The sequence below is a fragment of the Lissotriton vulgaris genome, chromosome 10 (assembly GCF_964263255.1).
Source record: "Lissotriton vulgaris chromosome 10, aLisVul1.2, whole genome shotgun sequence".
NCBI classification, from domain to species: domain Eukaryota; kingdom Metazoa; phylum Chordata; class Amphibia; order Caudata; family Salamandridae; genus Lissotriton; species Lissotriton vulgaris.
In genome coordinates, this window is record NC_141698.1 from 929,598,386 (window position 1) to 929,615,192 (window position 16,807).

Below are 16,807 nucleotides of genomic sequence, written 5' to 3' on the forward strand. Positions count from 1 at the left end.
ATGTTGCAGCCAAAGGTCATATAATTTAGGCTTTATGCCCGTAGACAACACACTTCACCACTTCCCTCTGACACACCATCTGCACAACACCTGCTCGAGCCCCAACCAGATCCACTTCATCTGGTATCGCCCCCGTGACCACATCTATCTTTCCTCTTCCCGATTTTTCCCTGCGCACGCTCTAACGTTAATACAGTTCCCTAGCGAGGACGCCGACTAACGCGGCTATCACTGCCAGAGCCGACTGCTTCACTCGGGAAGTGCTCCGTACCAGCAACGCTAATACATGAGGTAAGCCACATACTTGAAAGACTTTACTGCGGTCTTTTCGTCAAAGCAAGCATTCCCTAATTAGTTCTCCCCTTCATTTAGGTATTATCCTCAGTAACGTTCGCCCACATTTGAGTCATCGTTTACCCTGATCGGCTATACATTGCGCCAGATCCCCAATGCGCCATCACCATGACTACATTAATTGACAAGTCAGCAGCACAAGTGGTAAGTCTACCGTAGGCGGTTAGCTTTAACACTTGAACAGTACACATGAACCGCTTTTAGGTCTCGGCTATAACGCGCTGAAAGCGCGTTCTCGCCGAGAACTATAGTCGACGTCTCAGCAGTCTGAGAACGCCGAAGTGAGACAAGACCTGGCCGCGCGCAGTGTTTCCCCATAGGATAACGTTGTGCGCGCGGCCAGGTCTTGTCTCTACAGCATTGCATGCAGAGCGGATCGCGTCGCGCGCCTCTCTGGAATACAGGGGGAGTCTGCAGAGGGGCGCGCGGCTGACAGGAGATGAGAAACGCGCGAGGCGCACGTCGGAATCCGACGCTGCGATGTTGTTACTGCGCACGCGTTGCTCTCATGTCCAAGTGAAAGACTACAGTGCGTATAAACCCTTCAGCTTGTTTATATCAATGAGTGTCTTCCTAGTTAAGTGACGGGGAGGCCTCATTCAGCATGGCGTGGGCGGTATTGAATTGTCAAGCCACCGCATGTTGGTTTTTGCAAGCTGTTGTATTACCACACACATCGAGCTGGGTCACAACCTCGGTAAATGCTGTCATCTCCATTCCTCTCCATGCCTGGCTTCTCTTCCTTTGTTGGGGCCATCCTGCATGCTGTGATTCCCCATGTTTGCTCTTCAGCTTTGACATTCATCATCTGCCTGAGGAAGCAGTTGTGGGAGATGCTTCTACCCACCCCAGCCCTCCCACAGCTTCCTTCACCAGAATGCGTCTGACGTTGAGAAAAGAATGCAGTGCCCCGAGAGATGCAGTCAAAGAAGTGATGATGGTGTGCGCTTTCATGTCCCCATTAGATGCTTTATTGCTACAGGGCTCACTGGCACAACTTGGGGTTTTTAAGATATTACAGTTGCGTCTTCTGCAGTCCTCAAAGCGAAGGAACAGCATGTGAAGGGTTGGACTCGCGGCAGAATACTAAACTTGAACGTCTTCATTTTTGTCTGAGAGGAAGCCCATCCCAAGGTCGGTGTGGCTGTGCCTCGCGCAGCAACCGCCCGTGAGTAATCGACGTCTGAGCATGTCTGTCCTTTATGAGTTTACAAGACGTATTCTGCGTCATTTGGCAGACCCAGCATTCCATGATTCAGCATGAATTAGGCCTTTTGAAATATTCTTGTGTAACGAATTACGAGGCCGAACTAAAAATAATATGATTGATGCTTCCTTGGAGACTGGACATCAAGGACTATGGACATGGAAAACAGACTTTGCCAAGCAGTGGGATACGTTTTAATTGAGCTTAGGAGAATACAAATAAAGAAGAAAAATACAATAATTCTTTATCACCTACCGGAGCTGGCACACCCTTTGCCTTAAAGGCCAAATGCTTTTGTAGCAAACACACCCAAAGTGACCTGAGTGGAACTCATTCCACTGTAAGGTAAAAGCTGCGCGAGCTCCGATATCATGGAATGTTGTTTGTGTACCAGCAAGGACATAAAGTAAAGACAGACGGCCTACAGCTCGACCCCACCACACACAACATCAGCCCCCTCATCTGGAACGGCGTTAACTTTTCTTTCCCCCCCCCGATTCCCCACCCTCCTTCCACCCCCCTCACGCCAGCATCGGACTGGCCTTCGTAGTGTGTTAGGGTATACCAGCGTGGGGCACTATACACTTCTTCAGAACTGTGTTCTGCTGTACAGCGCATAGACGCACGTAGTGCCCCACCACAGGTACCAACAACCAGGAAAAGAAGCATTTGCAATGCAATAGGTGTCGCATTATTAAAATTTGAGCTATTGGCATTGCTAAATAATGCAACACCAATAGCTTTGTTGCAGTTGGTGTTGCAATATTTAGCAATGCCAATAGCTCAAACTTAATTAACCCGAGACCTATTGCATTGCAAATGCTTGTTAAACTCAGTCTTCATGTTTCCTTTTTTCCCTCTCTCCATTATGGCACATACAGAACCCGGCCGGGTTCACTGTGAGTTATTTGAATTCACCTTAACGCACCAGTTTCATCTTGCACTCATATTGTGACCTTCATTGCACACAGGTACTTACCACCCCGTTTATAGCTGTCTCTTTGAAGTTGCCTAGGCTTTCCCGCAGATCCAATCCTCACTCTACCTTATCTCTTCCCCAAAATGATTTTTGGTCTTTCACTGCTGCTTTGCCGCCTATGACCTGGAGGGTAGCCTGGGACTTGCTGGAGGTGGCCGTCCCCAGGATTAATTTGGGGGCTGGGGCCATCTATTTCCAGGCTAGCATGTGTTGCTTGTTTATTTTCACCGTTATCGAATTTTCAACATCTGTGGAAGATTTCCATGCCTGCCTGCAGCACACGGCACGTGCGCTGAGAAAGAACTTCCTACAATTTAATGCCGATAAGACCGTGGTTCTTTACTTTGCAGCAAGGAAGTCACCCCGCCACTTCCCATCAAATTCGGGCCAATGCCTACAGCCACGCCACCTGCCCCCTCGGAGAAGGTGAGAATTTGGGGGTCATGTTTAACAATAAATTGACTCTTGAATCTCTAGTAAATACAACTGTGGTGAGCTGCTTCTCCATTATCAGAGACCTTCGTAAAGTTCTTCAGGTTCTGCCAGCTCATGCCCGAGGAATGGCCGTACGATGTACCATTTTGAGCAGGCTGGACTATTGCAATTCTTTGCTGCTGGAGTCTCCTAAAAATCTGATTGATAGACTCCAGAGAGTTCAAACAATAGCAGCTAGGCTAGCCTTGAAGAGGCCGAGACGCTCATCTGCCTCCTTGGCTCTGGCAGAGCTGCACTGGTTACCTATTCTGCAAAGAATTCAATTGAAATCTCTCTGCATAGTTTTCAAAGCTTTGCATGGATCTGGACCTAAGCCAATACAGAATAAATTTGTATGGTACACCCCTGCTAGGAGCCTTCGTTTCTCCTTCGGCAAGATGGTGAAGGTACCACAAGTCAAAAAAGCGAAATCAAGAGGTAAGGCTCTCAGTAACTCTGCTGCACAACTTTGGAATAATCTTCCGAATGAGTTGAGACAGTTGGAAGATCTTTTCCTGTTTAGGAAGAGACTGAAGATATGGCTCTACCCTAAAGTATAACCCTACTAAATTGGTGAGAACCCCCTCACGTATCATGATCTCAGTAGGGTGACAGTGCACTCTATAAGTGATGAAATAATAATAATAGTTGCCTCCACAACCAATGTTTGGCAGGAGGTTGATGATAGAATCTTGTGAGACCAGTATGAATTAAAGTTAGTCAATAAATATTGAATCATTTTTACCTGATGAGTCAGTGAATATAATTGGCGAATTTTGAAGTAACATCCTTTTTCAAGCAAATTATGTTGTTGTGTTCCTGATAAGTCATCTCGTGGTATGTCAGAGATAGGTTTGTGCCCACTGAGATTTGTTAAAGATATGGACCAGTTGGTCAACTGGACCTCCTCCACTTGCGTTGCTGGGTCAATTGGTTTGGAGTTTGTTTCCTTTGGTCTGTAACCGCCTATCTATTTGCTGTTCAAGTAACGAAGTTGCAGCTATGATGGTTGAATTGAGGCAGAAAGATTGTGCAGGTGAGGCACTTTGGGTACTGAGACCCCTTTCACCCAGGTTTGTGTGGAGCAGCATTGGTCCAGCAAGACTGGGTGTTAAGGGGGTTGCAATGCTGGTAAAAACCCCTTTACCTCCTCCTGCATAGGGTAAAATGCTGAGCCGTCTTCTTTCATGAAGGAGAATTTTGTAAAGAACCCTCTGTGGAGGCTGGGGACTTCTGCCTCTTCACTTTTAATTGAGGTGGAGGTTCACGTTTGGCGTTGGTGTTAGCTGTCCTATGGCCCTTTCTTTTTCACTGCAGCAGCGGGGGTTTACCTCCACTTCGGCCTGAGCGCATTCTGTGTTTTCATTCTTCTATGCTCTTTTCTGAAGTCGCCCAGCTTTGATTGTGGTCGAAATAAGGAGCGTATGGCACTAAGCAAGATTTTTTCCAGAGAGTTGCGTCAAGGTTAAAACAGCGAATGCTAACGGTCTGAGTCAACTACACTCCCTTCTCTGCCTTGCATAGGATGCGTTGTAATACCTCAAGAATATACCTGCTAACCTAAGGCCTTTCCATTGACAAGGGTGGTTGCTGTTATTTGGTGCTGTCATCTTCTTGCGGCTTTAAGAGGGAGCTACTGCTTCCTTTTCTCCACCTCTCGGCTTTTCCCTTCCTCTTCTTCCCTAAGAGGGGACCGGTTTCTGGGGCTGGTCAATGATACAATGACTGGTGTGTGTCTGCCCTGTGCAGTAGTGCTAAATACAATAAAGCCACCCAATAATCCCCTCAGGACTGGGTATATTCAATAACAAAATCACATTGTCCCTAGAGGAAACATTTGTAAATCATTTATAATTTGTACTAATGTCACGTTCATGATCATTTAGTCTACATACACAGGGATTATATGCACATATACCAGATTGTATCAAAACACAGTATATTTTCAACAAATAAGCAAAACGGTGCCGATTTTGCAGCTCAGCACCGTTTTGCTTATTTGTTGATTACACAGATTGTAAATGTGATGAGATGCTGCATTTAATTTCCATCAACATGGTGTTTTGATTATCCATAGCCTAAGAAAAAGGTGTTTTGAATACTACTGCAATTAATGTATGCACCTCAGTAGTATGTCTGTTGCCAGGTATCAAGAGATGATATTCTAAGTGGAATAAAACATACTGTGTTTTGATACAATCTGGTATATGTGCATATAATCCCTGTGTATGTAGACTAAATGATCATGAACGTGACATTAGTACAAATTTTAAATGATTTACAAATGCTTCCTCTAGGGACAATCTGATTTTGTTTTTGTTACTGTGCAGTAGTGGGCACTGCGGCTGTACTCCTCTGGTCAACCGGATTCCAATCGCACCCTCTTCGTGATGGATGCTGAAGAAGAGGGTGGACCTACGCAACCACCGAACTCAACGCAATCAACGCCGGCCGATTCCCGGGTTACTACCGAGCCACCCCGAGACGCACCCACGGACCCTTCTGCTGCAACTCCTGCAAGTTCACCTGCATCCGGACCTGCACCACTCCAGCAGTGCCCAAGACCTCGACGAGCAACAGCAGCAGCCACCTGAAGTGCATCCTGCTCAACACCCGCTCCATCCACAGACACGCCGTCGAGCTCTGGAACCTGCTCGACACCACAGACCCAGACGTCGCCTTCCTCACGGAAACCTGGATGAACGCCTCCTCAGCGCCCGACATCGCCATCGCCATCCCGGATGGCTACAAGATCATCCGGAGGGACCGCGTCAACCAGACAGGAGGAGGCATCGCCATCATCCACAGGAACTCCATCCGCATCACGACCAACACAGACGACACCCTCGCACCCGCCGAGCACCTGCACTTCCAGATCCACATCAACCCCAAGACCACCCTCAGAGGCACCCTCATCTACAGACCCCCGGGACCATGCACACAATTCAGCGAGGACATCGCCGACTTCGTCAGCCCGCATGCCCTCCCCTCCGCTGACTACATCCTCCTCGGGGACCTCAACTTCCACCTGGAGAACAACAACGACCGCAACACCACCACCCTGCTGGACAACCTCGCTAACCTCGGACTCAAGCAACTGGTGACCACCCCCACCCACTACGCCGGACACACACTCGACCCCGTCTTCTCACCCAGCAAGGACATCGCCTTCAGCCACGCCACCGGACTCCACTGGATGGACCACAGCTGCGTCCACTTCAGCTTCAAAAGGACCATGATCCACCACCAACAGCAACAGGTTGCACGCAGAAGCTGGAACAAGATCACAGCCGACCAGCTCGCGACTTCCCTGAGCAAGAACCCACCCATCAGCGCAACGAACCCCAGCCAAGCGGCCACCAACCTCACAAAGTGGATCAGCGACTGCGCAGACGACCTCGCCCCTCTGAGGACCCCGCCTAGCAGACCCAGCAGCAAGAAAGCCCCATGGTTCACCGACGAACTCAAGAGCTCCAAGAAGAACTGCAGAGCCCTTGAGAAAGCCTGGCGCAGAGACCCAACACCGGACAACATGACTGCCCTCAAGCTCGCCACCCGAAAACACCACCAACTGATCCACACCACCAAGAAAACTGCATTCAAGGAACGACTGGACAACAACGCACACAACAGCAAGGAACTCTTCAACATCGTTAAAGAGCTCTCCAACGCCTGAAACAACAACATCACCCCTTCGCAAGACCTCTGCAACTCCCTCGCCTCCTACTTCCACAACAAGATCACGGACATACACAACAGCTTCAGCACTCAACCGACGCACGCCACGACCGAACCACCGCCCCCCACCACCACCCTCCGCGCCTGGACCCCGATCAGCACCGAAGACACCGTCCGCACGATGAACTCCATCCACTCCGGATCTCCGACCGACCCTTGCCCTCACCACGTCTTCAACAAGGCCGACGCTGTCATCGCACCACACCTGCCGGACATCATCAACACCTCCTTCAACACCGCTACCTTCCCGGAGAGCTGGAAGCACGCCGAACTCAGCGCCCTACTAAAGAAGCCATCAGCCGACCCCACCGACCTCAAGAACTACCGACCCATCTCGCTGCTCCCTTTTCCCGCAAAAGTCATCGAGAAGACCGTCAACAAGCAGCTGGCCGCCTTCCTCGAGACGAACGGATCCCTCGACCTCTCGCAGTCTGGCTTCCAGGCCAACCACAGCACCGAGACCGCCCTGATCGCAGCAACCGATGACAACCGAGCCCTGCTCGACAACGGAGAAACAGCGGCCCTCATCCTCCTAGACCTCTCCGCGGCCTTCGACACTGTCTGCCACCGAACCCTAGTACAGCGCCTCAGCAACGTCGGAATCCAGGAGAAGGCACTGAGTGGATCATCTCCTTCCTCGCCGGAAGGACACAGAGAGTCCGCCTCCCCCCGTTCAGATCAGAAGCCACCGAAGTCATCTGCGGCGTTCCTCAAGGCTCCTCACTCAGCCCAACCCTCTTCAACGTCTACATGAGTCCCCTCGCAGCCATCGCACGCCAGCACAATCTCAACATCATCTCCTACGCCGACGACACCCAGCTGATCCTCTCCCTCACCAACGACCCCGCCACCGCCAGAGCCAACCTACACAAAGGGATGAAAGAGGTAGCCGAATGGATGAAGTACAGCCGCCTGAAACTGAACTCGGACAAGACGGAAGTCCTCATCCTGGGATCCTCACCCTCCGGCTGGGACGACTCCTGGTTGCCCCCCGCCCTAGGCAGCGCACCCAAACCAACAGACCACGCACGCAACCTTGGCTTCATCCTGGACTCCTCCCTCTCCATGACCAGACAAGTCAACGCCGTCTCCTGGTCATGCTTCAACATCCTACGTATGCTACGCAAGATCTTCCGGTGGATCCCCACCGAGACCAGGAAGACGGTCACCCAGGCCCTCGTCACCAGCCGACTGGACTACGGTAACTCCCTCTATGCCGGAACCACCGCCAAACTCCAGAAGAGACTCCAGCGGGTCCTGAACGCCTCTGCACGACTCATCCTGGACATCCCCCGTCGCAACCACATCTCCGGACACCTGAGAGACCTGCACTGGCTCCCGGTCAACAAGAGAATCACCTTCCGTCTCCTCACCCACGCACACAAAGCCCTGCACAACCAAGGCCCAGGATAATTCAACAGCCGCCTCAACTGCTACGCTCCCAAACGCCAGCTTCGATCGACCGGCCACGCCCTCGCCGCCGTCCCCCACATCCGAAGAGCCACTACAGGGGGAAGGTCCTTCTCCTACCTCACCGCTAAGACTTGGAACTCCCTCCCGACCTACCTCCGCCTGACCCAGGACCACCTCGCCTTCAGGAAGCAGCTCAAGACCTGGCTGTTCGAGCAGTAGCGGACCCCCCCCTCCCCTAGCGCCTTGAGACCCTCCGGGTGAGTAGTGCGCTATACAAATGCTTTGATTGATTGATTGATTGAAGAAGGAGGTGAGGTGGCGGGGAGGCAGAGGGCCAATTACTTGATTCCTTGACCCATATTACTTGTGAACGGGCTGTCAAAGATGATGTAAAATGTGCCCCATTGACTCCATGATCCTAAGATTATGGGTCCGGGGCTGTTGGTCTGTCCTGAATCCTGGGCAATGCTGAGAAGAAACTTGTGGAAACTGGCAGGATAAGCAGGACTACAAGTGATGAGTGGGGTCTCCAGGAGTGCCGCAGGCTGCACCCGGAACTAAACAGGCCACCTCCGAAGAACTCCTGGGCCCTCCCTCCGCGCCTATCGACTGACGACAGCTGCACTCATGAGTTTCGATGTTTCCATTTCATTTTCAGTTTTAGCCTCGTTGGTTTCTTCTGGCAGGCGCAGGGGTGTAGGACCTTGGACGGTGGGGGCTCAGCAGGGTAGGGTGAAATCTGCTGTGCCGCCTGCTATGTCAGGATTCAGGTCAAGGACTCTTCAGGATTACACCGATGATGTTATGAGTTCCATCTCATGACGTCCCCGGAGTCTGAAGTGATATACACAGACTACCAGGATAGTCACACGAGGGAATAATAAGATGATAGAGAGATAGAAAGTCAGGAAGGAAAGGAAGGGAACAGCGGGGAGGGAGATCTGGAACGACAAGTAACAGATGTTCAAATACAATGCCACTCTTGAATACATAGAACAAAATCAGACTTCATTTCCCTTATGTTATGTATAGATTCAACCCCCTGCCTACCTGTAAAGAAAAATACGAGGAGCTATATCTAGGAGAGTTCAAGGGTTGGAACCTGGACTTTGGATAGCTGAAAATGAGAGAACAAGCCTTTCACCATAGGTCAGACATGCGGGACTATACATAGATATATATATATGTATCACTTTGGGAACACACCTGAAAACATAGTTCTCGTGCTTAACCAAACCCACTGACAGTTCTCCCTGGTTATTACTCTCCTAAAATGTATAGGAACAAAAGATAGAAATAAATGGCAGGATCAATTGTTAATATGTCTTAACTTTGAACACTGCAGTTGATGATTTGAGATTTCTGTTATCGTTGTCACAAGAACACCAGGTGCCGCATAAGAATGTCCTTGCACCAAACCCAACACAGAATACTACAACAATCAGTTCACTGTCTGTACTCAATGCATCGGGTACCACTCCACCATAACAACAAGTGAAGTACTCGAGATAATAAGCCTCTCGCTCTTTCGTCAGAGCCCTACCAAGGAATCCTTCGTATAGTTGAACTGAGGTATACGAAACACAGGATAAAAGACCACGACTCTTAGCCTCAGAGCCCACAGTCTTTCAAGAAGTTCAACCAGGGGAAGGATTTCCACCAAACACCATGTGCAGCCGTTGAAACAAAGATCCAGTCAAAGATACCTCAGGCAGCACAGTTAAATCACCAAGTGAACAGAATGAATTAATCTACGAGTCTGTAGATTACTGAACCGCCGCAAGGAGATCTTCAAAGGCTGGAATGCAAATATATTGGAACGATCTTACCGGAATACTGAACAAGCCACCAGAACCAAACGAATTATCGGCAGCGTTTCTGGTTGCACCGGCTCACTTTACTTCCTGGTCTGCGTCACGACGTACGTGACGTCTGGCTCTCCGTCTCTCCCATACAGGCCTGTCGGGAGCTGTAGTTCCGTCTCTTGCCGACTTAGATACTGTGGAAATAAGAGTCTGTGGCGGGCCGGGTTACTCTGTTAACGGCCGCCGCGACTCACAACAGGAGAATCATAACATGCTAACTCACCAGCTTGTACGCTCCTCTTCAGGAGCACGGGCCAGAACAGGAGACAGAGCTGCACTGGGCTGGTTTTGGCAAGGTCTTTTGCACACCCAGGGTTCGATGGTCTTTGCACTCAGCTTTCCCTGCCCTTATCCACTTTTTCCCTCAGCTCTTTTCTCCGGTTTTTCCGGATCTGCAATAGCGGGCAGTTGCGAGAGAGCAGTGGTGGTGCAGCCGGGTGATTATTGCCGAGAGCCTCTCAGCTTGAACATCCTGGGACACTTCCGAGTGTCAAAAAACTAACTTGATTCAAAACATATCTTGCAAATCGAATTATCGGCGTAGAATCACCACCTAATCCAAGATCCAATGTCAGTAGGGTTAATGGTATTGCCAGTCAAGTTGTCCTGTGCTTCTGGAAGTGAGTCATTGTAATGTTTTATTAAGTATTAATTTTAAACTAGAACTAATACAGCAGCATTTTTCATCACAATAACCCTTCAAAATAATGTTTAAATGTTTAATAAATAATTACATATTTTAACAATATTAGTTCGTTTTATAAATATACATGTTTCAAGAAAATATAACAAAGTCCAACTTGACTAGCATTTTAATTTTGTATTAATATTTAGTCGATTTAATTAAAAGTTGTGTTTAATATTTTAGCAATGTCTTTTACATTTTTAATGTAAGTTTAAAAATATAATGTAATGATTCTTTCCAAATAAGTTAATTATTAATTTTTAAAAGACAAAATCATATTTAATTATTCATTTTATATCAATTTCACCACTAACATATATATATAAATAATTGCATAGAAAAATTAAGAGAGGCATACGTTTCCAGATGTAGGTTTTTGAATAGCATTTTGTAGCATGCCAGTAGTACTACTTTAGTACTACTTCACATACTACAAAAAGCATATGGGGAAAAGGCTCCTTCAGGGCCGGCCCTAGGCATGTGCAAACTGTGCACCTGCACAGGGCCGCCAAACCAGAGGGGCCACCACGACGACCAACCGAGCCGAGGATCGGATCGGAACTTGGATCACTGGCGGCCCCCTGGCAGGATTTGGCGGCCTCCGGGCAATGGCAGCGACGGCGCGCGTGAGCGCTGTTGTTATTTACAATAGTCAGTCATTGGTTTCACTTGAAGTTGCCCAGGCAGCCAGCCAGCAGTTGGGTCCCAGGGCCGTCAATCTTCAATCTTACCCCTATGACGACGTGACAGCCCTGGGACAGCCCCCGCGCGCTGTGCGCAATTTAGCCGCTCAGTGATGTGTCACGGTGCTGTGTGGTCACGTCACGCTGAGTGGCGCCTCACTGGGAGAGTGCGTCAATGAGCGGTGCGCGGGATGGCTGCATCGCAGGACCTGAAGAAGATCTCGGCGCTGGAGATGGAGCACTACTACTGCCTCCTGCAGGCGGCCGCACTACTGGACTCCTCTCTGCAGAGCAAGTGCGGCGCCTCAGCGCTCACCCTTCGCGCCCGCCCGGGCTGCGGCAGCAGCGGCCCCTTCCTGCGAGGTGACCGCAGTGCCGCGTGCTGCACCTGAGCCTGTCCGGCCGCCTCGCCCCTCACGCTGAGTTTACAGTTGGTTGCTGGTGCAGGCAGCAGGTCTTGGAAGTTTTGTTAACATGACGCGTGCTTTACGCTACAACATCCAACGTAGCGCAGAGAAAGTAACAAGTCACTGTGTTATAATTGTATGTATATAGCTTTTACCATCCATGACGAGGCTTTCAATGGCCTTACTACGCTACTCTCTGACCCCAACGATTAGTGGTTACGGGTCACCGCAATGAGGCTTGCGCTCTCAAGGAAGTAATTACGCATTTGCTTGTGGTTGTTTGAAGTTAGGTGTGATCATTGTATCTTCATTGCACTTACACCCCAGATGAGTCCCGGGAGAGCTTTTTCCAGTTGACAGAAAAATCCAGGGTTACTGGATTAATCTAATATTCATCATCATACTTCGTTTCACACGCCGTCAAAGTTTGTAGCTTTTAGTCTTGCTCTTAAATGCATTACATCTCGGTTATCGTGCGTCGACTCGTCACGGTCACATCGTCGTGAGATTCATTGAGAGAAGAATTAAAAGTCTAGAACAAATAAATTAACCGTCCTCGTCCTGTCACCCTGATCATCGATAGAGACACTAGAATACCTGTAGTGTCCGACTAGTCTCTTCCCCGAGAGTCCGACTCCGACCTTACAAATAACGCAGGTGAGAGATTGTGCTCACAAAATATATTTATAATGGCTTGTATAATTGCCTGCCAGTCTTTCCAGTTGAGCTGCCTAGTAATGATATGATTTATGAGTGTTAATAACATCTGATGCGCAGCGTAGTCTAGTAGTCAATAGTACTGAATGGTTTGTCTCTGCACCACATTATGTTCATGAGACACGACACGCGTGTGTAACTATGTGAGGTTGTATCTCTGCAATATGCGAAGTATGTGCCTCTGTAGGGAATGATGTGCTCTTGCAAGATGCTACAATACGCCTGCATCCTTCTGAAATATTCTGAGTCCCAGAAAGTTTCCACGTGTGTTCTGTAGTTAAAGGTTCTGCAGCTTGCATGCTGCTATCAGGTGACTAGTTAAATGTATAATTGCGTCCCAGGGGCTTCATATTTAATCCTTGCACCTGTAAGAGATCCAGGTAAAACGCAGGCTATTAACACCAATATTCTATTGTTTTCCTTTGTAAATTGGAATATCTGCGCTCCAGTAAGACGTTCTGAGTCTATGCATGATAGTAAATATTTGTGCATCTGACATTCTGCGCCCGCTAAAATGTTACAATGCGCATCGCTGTAAAACATTCAGTTATTACAAAGTGCCTTTCTAAAATGTTTTGTGCCCTCACCGGATGCTATGTTTGGTACACATCATTTATTGCCAACATGTGTTGCTGTCACAATAAACAAATACAAAATAAGACATAAACGATTAAGGTGCAATAAGTTGTCTGATGCCCCTATTAGGTTTTGATGATGTCAGTCCCGTTAAGTCGTTCACCACACCAGCAATATATCATGTTCCGTTACTAAGTGATTTATTTCTTTGTAAGTGGCTTGAACACACACCTTCTATGTTATGCAATACTTGTACGATATAAATAATGCTCTCCTTGAAGTGGTTAAGTGACTGCGCCGGTGTGCAAATAAGCCACCTATGGGGGTCCGCTCCCGTGTTGAAGTACTGTCAATAGAAGCTCCATCATCTAAACATAATGTTTGACCGTAGTTGTACACAAGAACTGAAGACTGGAGCGTATCTGACTGCCCGGTAAATTCGTGTGCCAGGACAGGTGCCATTATGCACTAGCCGGGGCCCCCACCTACGCTCCCTGCACAGGGCCACCATGAGCCTAGAGCCGGCCCTGGCTCCTTAGCCTTTTTCTCATTTATGACGTGCCGGTTGTCATTCATCCATTACTCTTGGGCTTTAGGTAGGTGGACTGTCACTTGTGTATCATCTGCATTACTATGAAATCTACATGTTTATTTCACATGTCAAATGGGCTCTTTGCAGATATTAAATAGAACCAATGAAGGACTCTGTATTGTACCAAGGTTGTTTTCATTCTCCCCTGTCAGATAAAGATCGAAGCACAAATTTCCCCCAGGAAAAAATCCAAACCAGTGGTGGGCAAGAGCGGTCCAACAGAGCAATAGCGAGGGATCACCAGTGTCCATTATTTAGAGCCACATCTTTATAAAGTTTAGAGGCAGATATTTAAAATTAGCATTTAAAAAGTTCCCACTAATGTTTATAATAGGGAAGTACATGTATTACATGTTCTAAATCATGGACATTTCTTTTTTTAAATTGTCATGGACTGCTGGAATTTATGATCACTGAGATTTGAGTTGTATTACATTGAACACTCTACAAGCCATCTAAATTGTGGCAATTTCATGGAACACCATTTGGGGGACAACCACTTCTGCATGAAAGTTTTTAAAATGTTTGATTTTGACATTCCTTTACAAGTCAGTAGTTGAAAAGATATAAAGATTAAGAATATTGTTCAGATCAACTTTTTACCAATTTAGTATTTTATCTGGTAGAAATATCATAAATGATGCACCTAATCAAACCAAATCACTATAATAAAAATAGGCACTTGACAAATCTACCCGAGGGAATACTATAGATATAGCTGAGATATTGTTAATAAAAAAAGACTCCCATATGTGTTCGCATTATTTCTACCGCCACTATAACCAATCCACACCCAGTTTCCAGAAACGTAGTGAGTGGCAAATGCTGCCTGGACATGACCCTTCATTGTAATTGATCACCTGAGGGCAACATTAGAGGCAACTGTAGATAAAGAATTAACATGGAAACTGCATTATGGCCCTCCTAGTAAGAGGCATCATTATAACTTATGCTACTTAGTTATGCATGCAGTAATATTTAGTACATGTACAAGACCAGCTGTGTAAAATGTTCAGCATGCTGTAAATGCTTTTTAGTATTTATACATTGAAATTTATTTTATGAAGCTAATTGGGGTTTTTTCTATTAGCATTCAGAAGATGAAGATGGCCATGACTGAAGAAAAGACATGGAGGATGATTTTGAAAAACATATCAGCATGCCACAGATCTAATAACATGAAAACAGTCTACAGGTCACAGTGTTACTAATACAGACAATTACATCTGGAAACTGGACAATCCTGAATTTTATTTTTGTAACATGATTCGCGTTTTCAAACTTGTTGAAGTTGTGTTTTCATTCATTTGTGAAAAACGCAGATACATCTGTAGAATACACATTAAGCAGTATTTCCATTTCTCAAGTATCAGTGTCCATAGGTGACAGCATATGAGAGTGAACTATTGTGTAAGCTTCTTTTTCTTTATCTCTTGGATTCATGACCTTTAACATATATTTGAATAAAGGAGTTTGAAGGTGCACATACACATAGGGGCCAGATGTATCAAGGCTTTTGGGACTCGCAAACGGCCGATTTGCATTTTTTCATATGTATGAAAAAATCGCAATTTAAGGAGTCGCAATTATTTGCGATTCCTTATTTTGCCATATCATTTAATGAATCGCAAATTTTGCGATTCCTTAAATGATATGTATGACACATTTTGGAAGTGCGATTTTGAGTTAAGAAATCGCAAATTACCACTAACTTGTACTTGGTGGTAATTTGCGATTTCTTTTACAAATGCCCTATTTGGCATTTGTGAGGGTGGCATGTAACACACATACATGCCCATACGGCATGTATGTGTGCCACATGCACACACATGTATATTTCAGGGGTGCAGCAGGGTGTCTTTGAGACACCCCTGCACCCTTGAAATAATTCTCAAATTACGATTAGCAAATTGAGAATTCGCAATTTGAGAAGTATTGCACTATCATTCATATGGGCCTCCTGGCCCATAGGAACGCATTGGAAATTATTCTTTATTTGCGAATTTGCAAAATGCGAATTCGCAAATAAAGAATGATAAGGAATCGCTAAAAAATAGCGATTTTGTACATACATTCCGTTTTGCGAATTCTAAATAGCGATTTGCAAAAAATCGCTATTTAGGATTCGCAAAATGGAATCTTGATACATCTGGCCCATAGTCTAATGACAAAAAAATCGAAGAGCATTCATATAACATCTCTATTGAATACAGTACCATCTTCCTGGACTGGAACTTTCATCACATCTTTCTCTAAACTGTAAATAGTTCTAATGTATGGCTAAGCACAGGTTAGTCAAATTGCTGACAGCATGCATTGAACAGACAGACAGATATCTAGCATTGAGGATCTTGAGGTTTCAGTAAAAAAAAGAAATTAAAAAGATAGAGTAACAAAAATGCAGAGATAAAAATTTGGAACATACAAAATAAGACTAAAAAAATAGAATATATGACAAAGAAGAAAGAAGTTGATGAAAAAATGCATGAGTTAGGGCTTGGAGTATTTTGGGTAGGTTTAAGTTATGCTGGGGGTTTAAAGTTCTGTTTGGAGTAGAGTATGAGTTGGAGAACTTAACTAACTGTAAGGTTAGGTTCAGGGTAATGAAAAGAGTTAGGGAATGGTAAAAGTTATTTTGTTAGATTACATTTGGGGGTTGATTCGGTTAAGTATAAAGGCTGCTTAGTGTTAGAATAATGAAAATTGTAAGTGATGGCTTAAACTCTTGGATGCCTAGCAATGTATTTATACGTCATAAAAAGATGTCATCAGGATGCCCTTATAACATGCATATATGTCACTTTAAAAAAAATTGTCATCTCTTGGGGGTGCTTGTTTTGTATGTTTACAAACTGCTTCAGTAGTTTGGGATGGGAAAAGGAATTTGGTGGTCCTTTCTGGGTTCAGTCAGACTCCAGAATAAGACGGCCCATTGCTCACTTCACCTCATTAGTATATGTGTGACTTCACTTACATATCAGAAGGGTCTGGGAGGAATTCCCTAACTCCTCCCAAATCTGTCTAAAGATCAAGCTGAGGGTAGGGCAACAGAAGCGGCTATGGACTGGTATTATGGGGAGAGGATGTGGTCTTACGGCTAGCGTGGCCGACCTTGAC

The 16,807-nt window shown here is 46.5% G+C and overlaps 1 protein-coding gene across 1 annotated transcript in view; it reads left to right on the top strand.

The window, feature by feature from the left end:
* The window catches only part of COL28A1 (collagen type XXVIII alpha 1 chain), a 689,953-nt gene extending 674,979 nt beyond the window's left edge, over nt 1–14,974 (top strand). The window contains exon 36 of the mRNA XM_086941924.1: nt 14,781–14,974. The gene's annotated coding sequence lies outside the window, so the exon portion shown is untranslated. The remainder of the gene's footprint in view (nt 1–14,780) is intronic.
* Nucleotides 14,975–16,807: the final 1,833 nt, after the last annotated feature.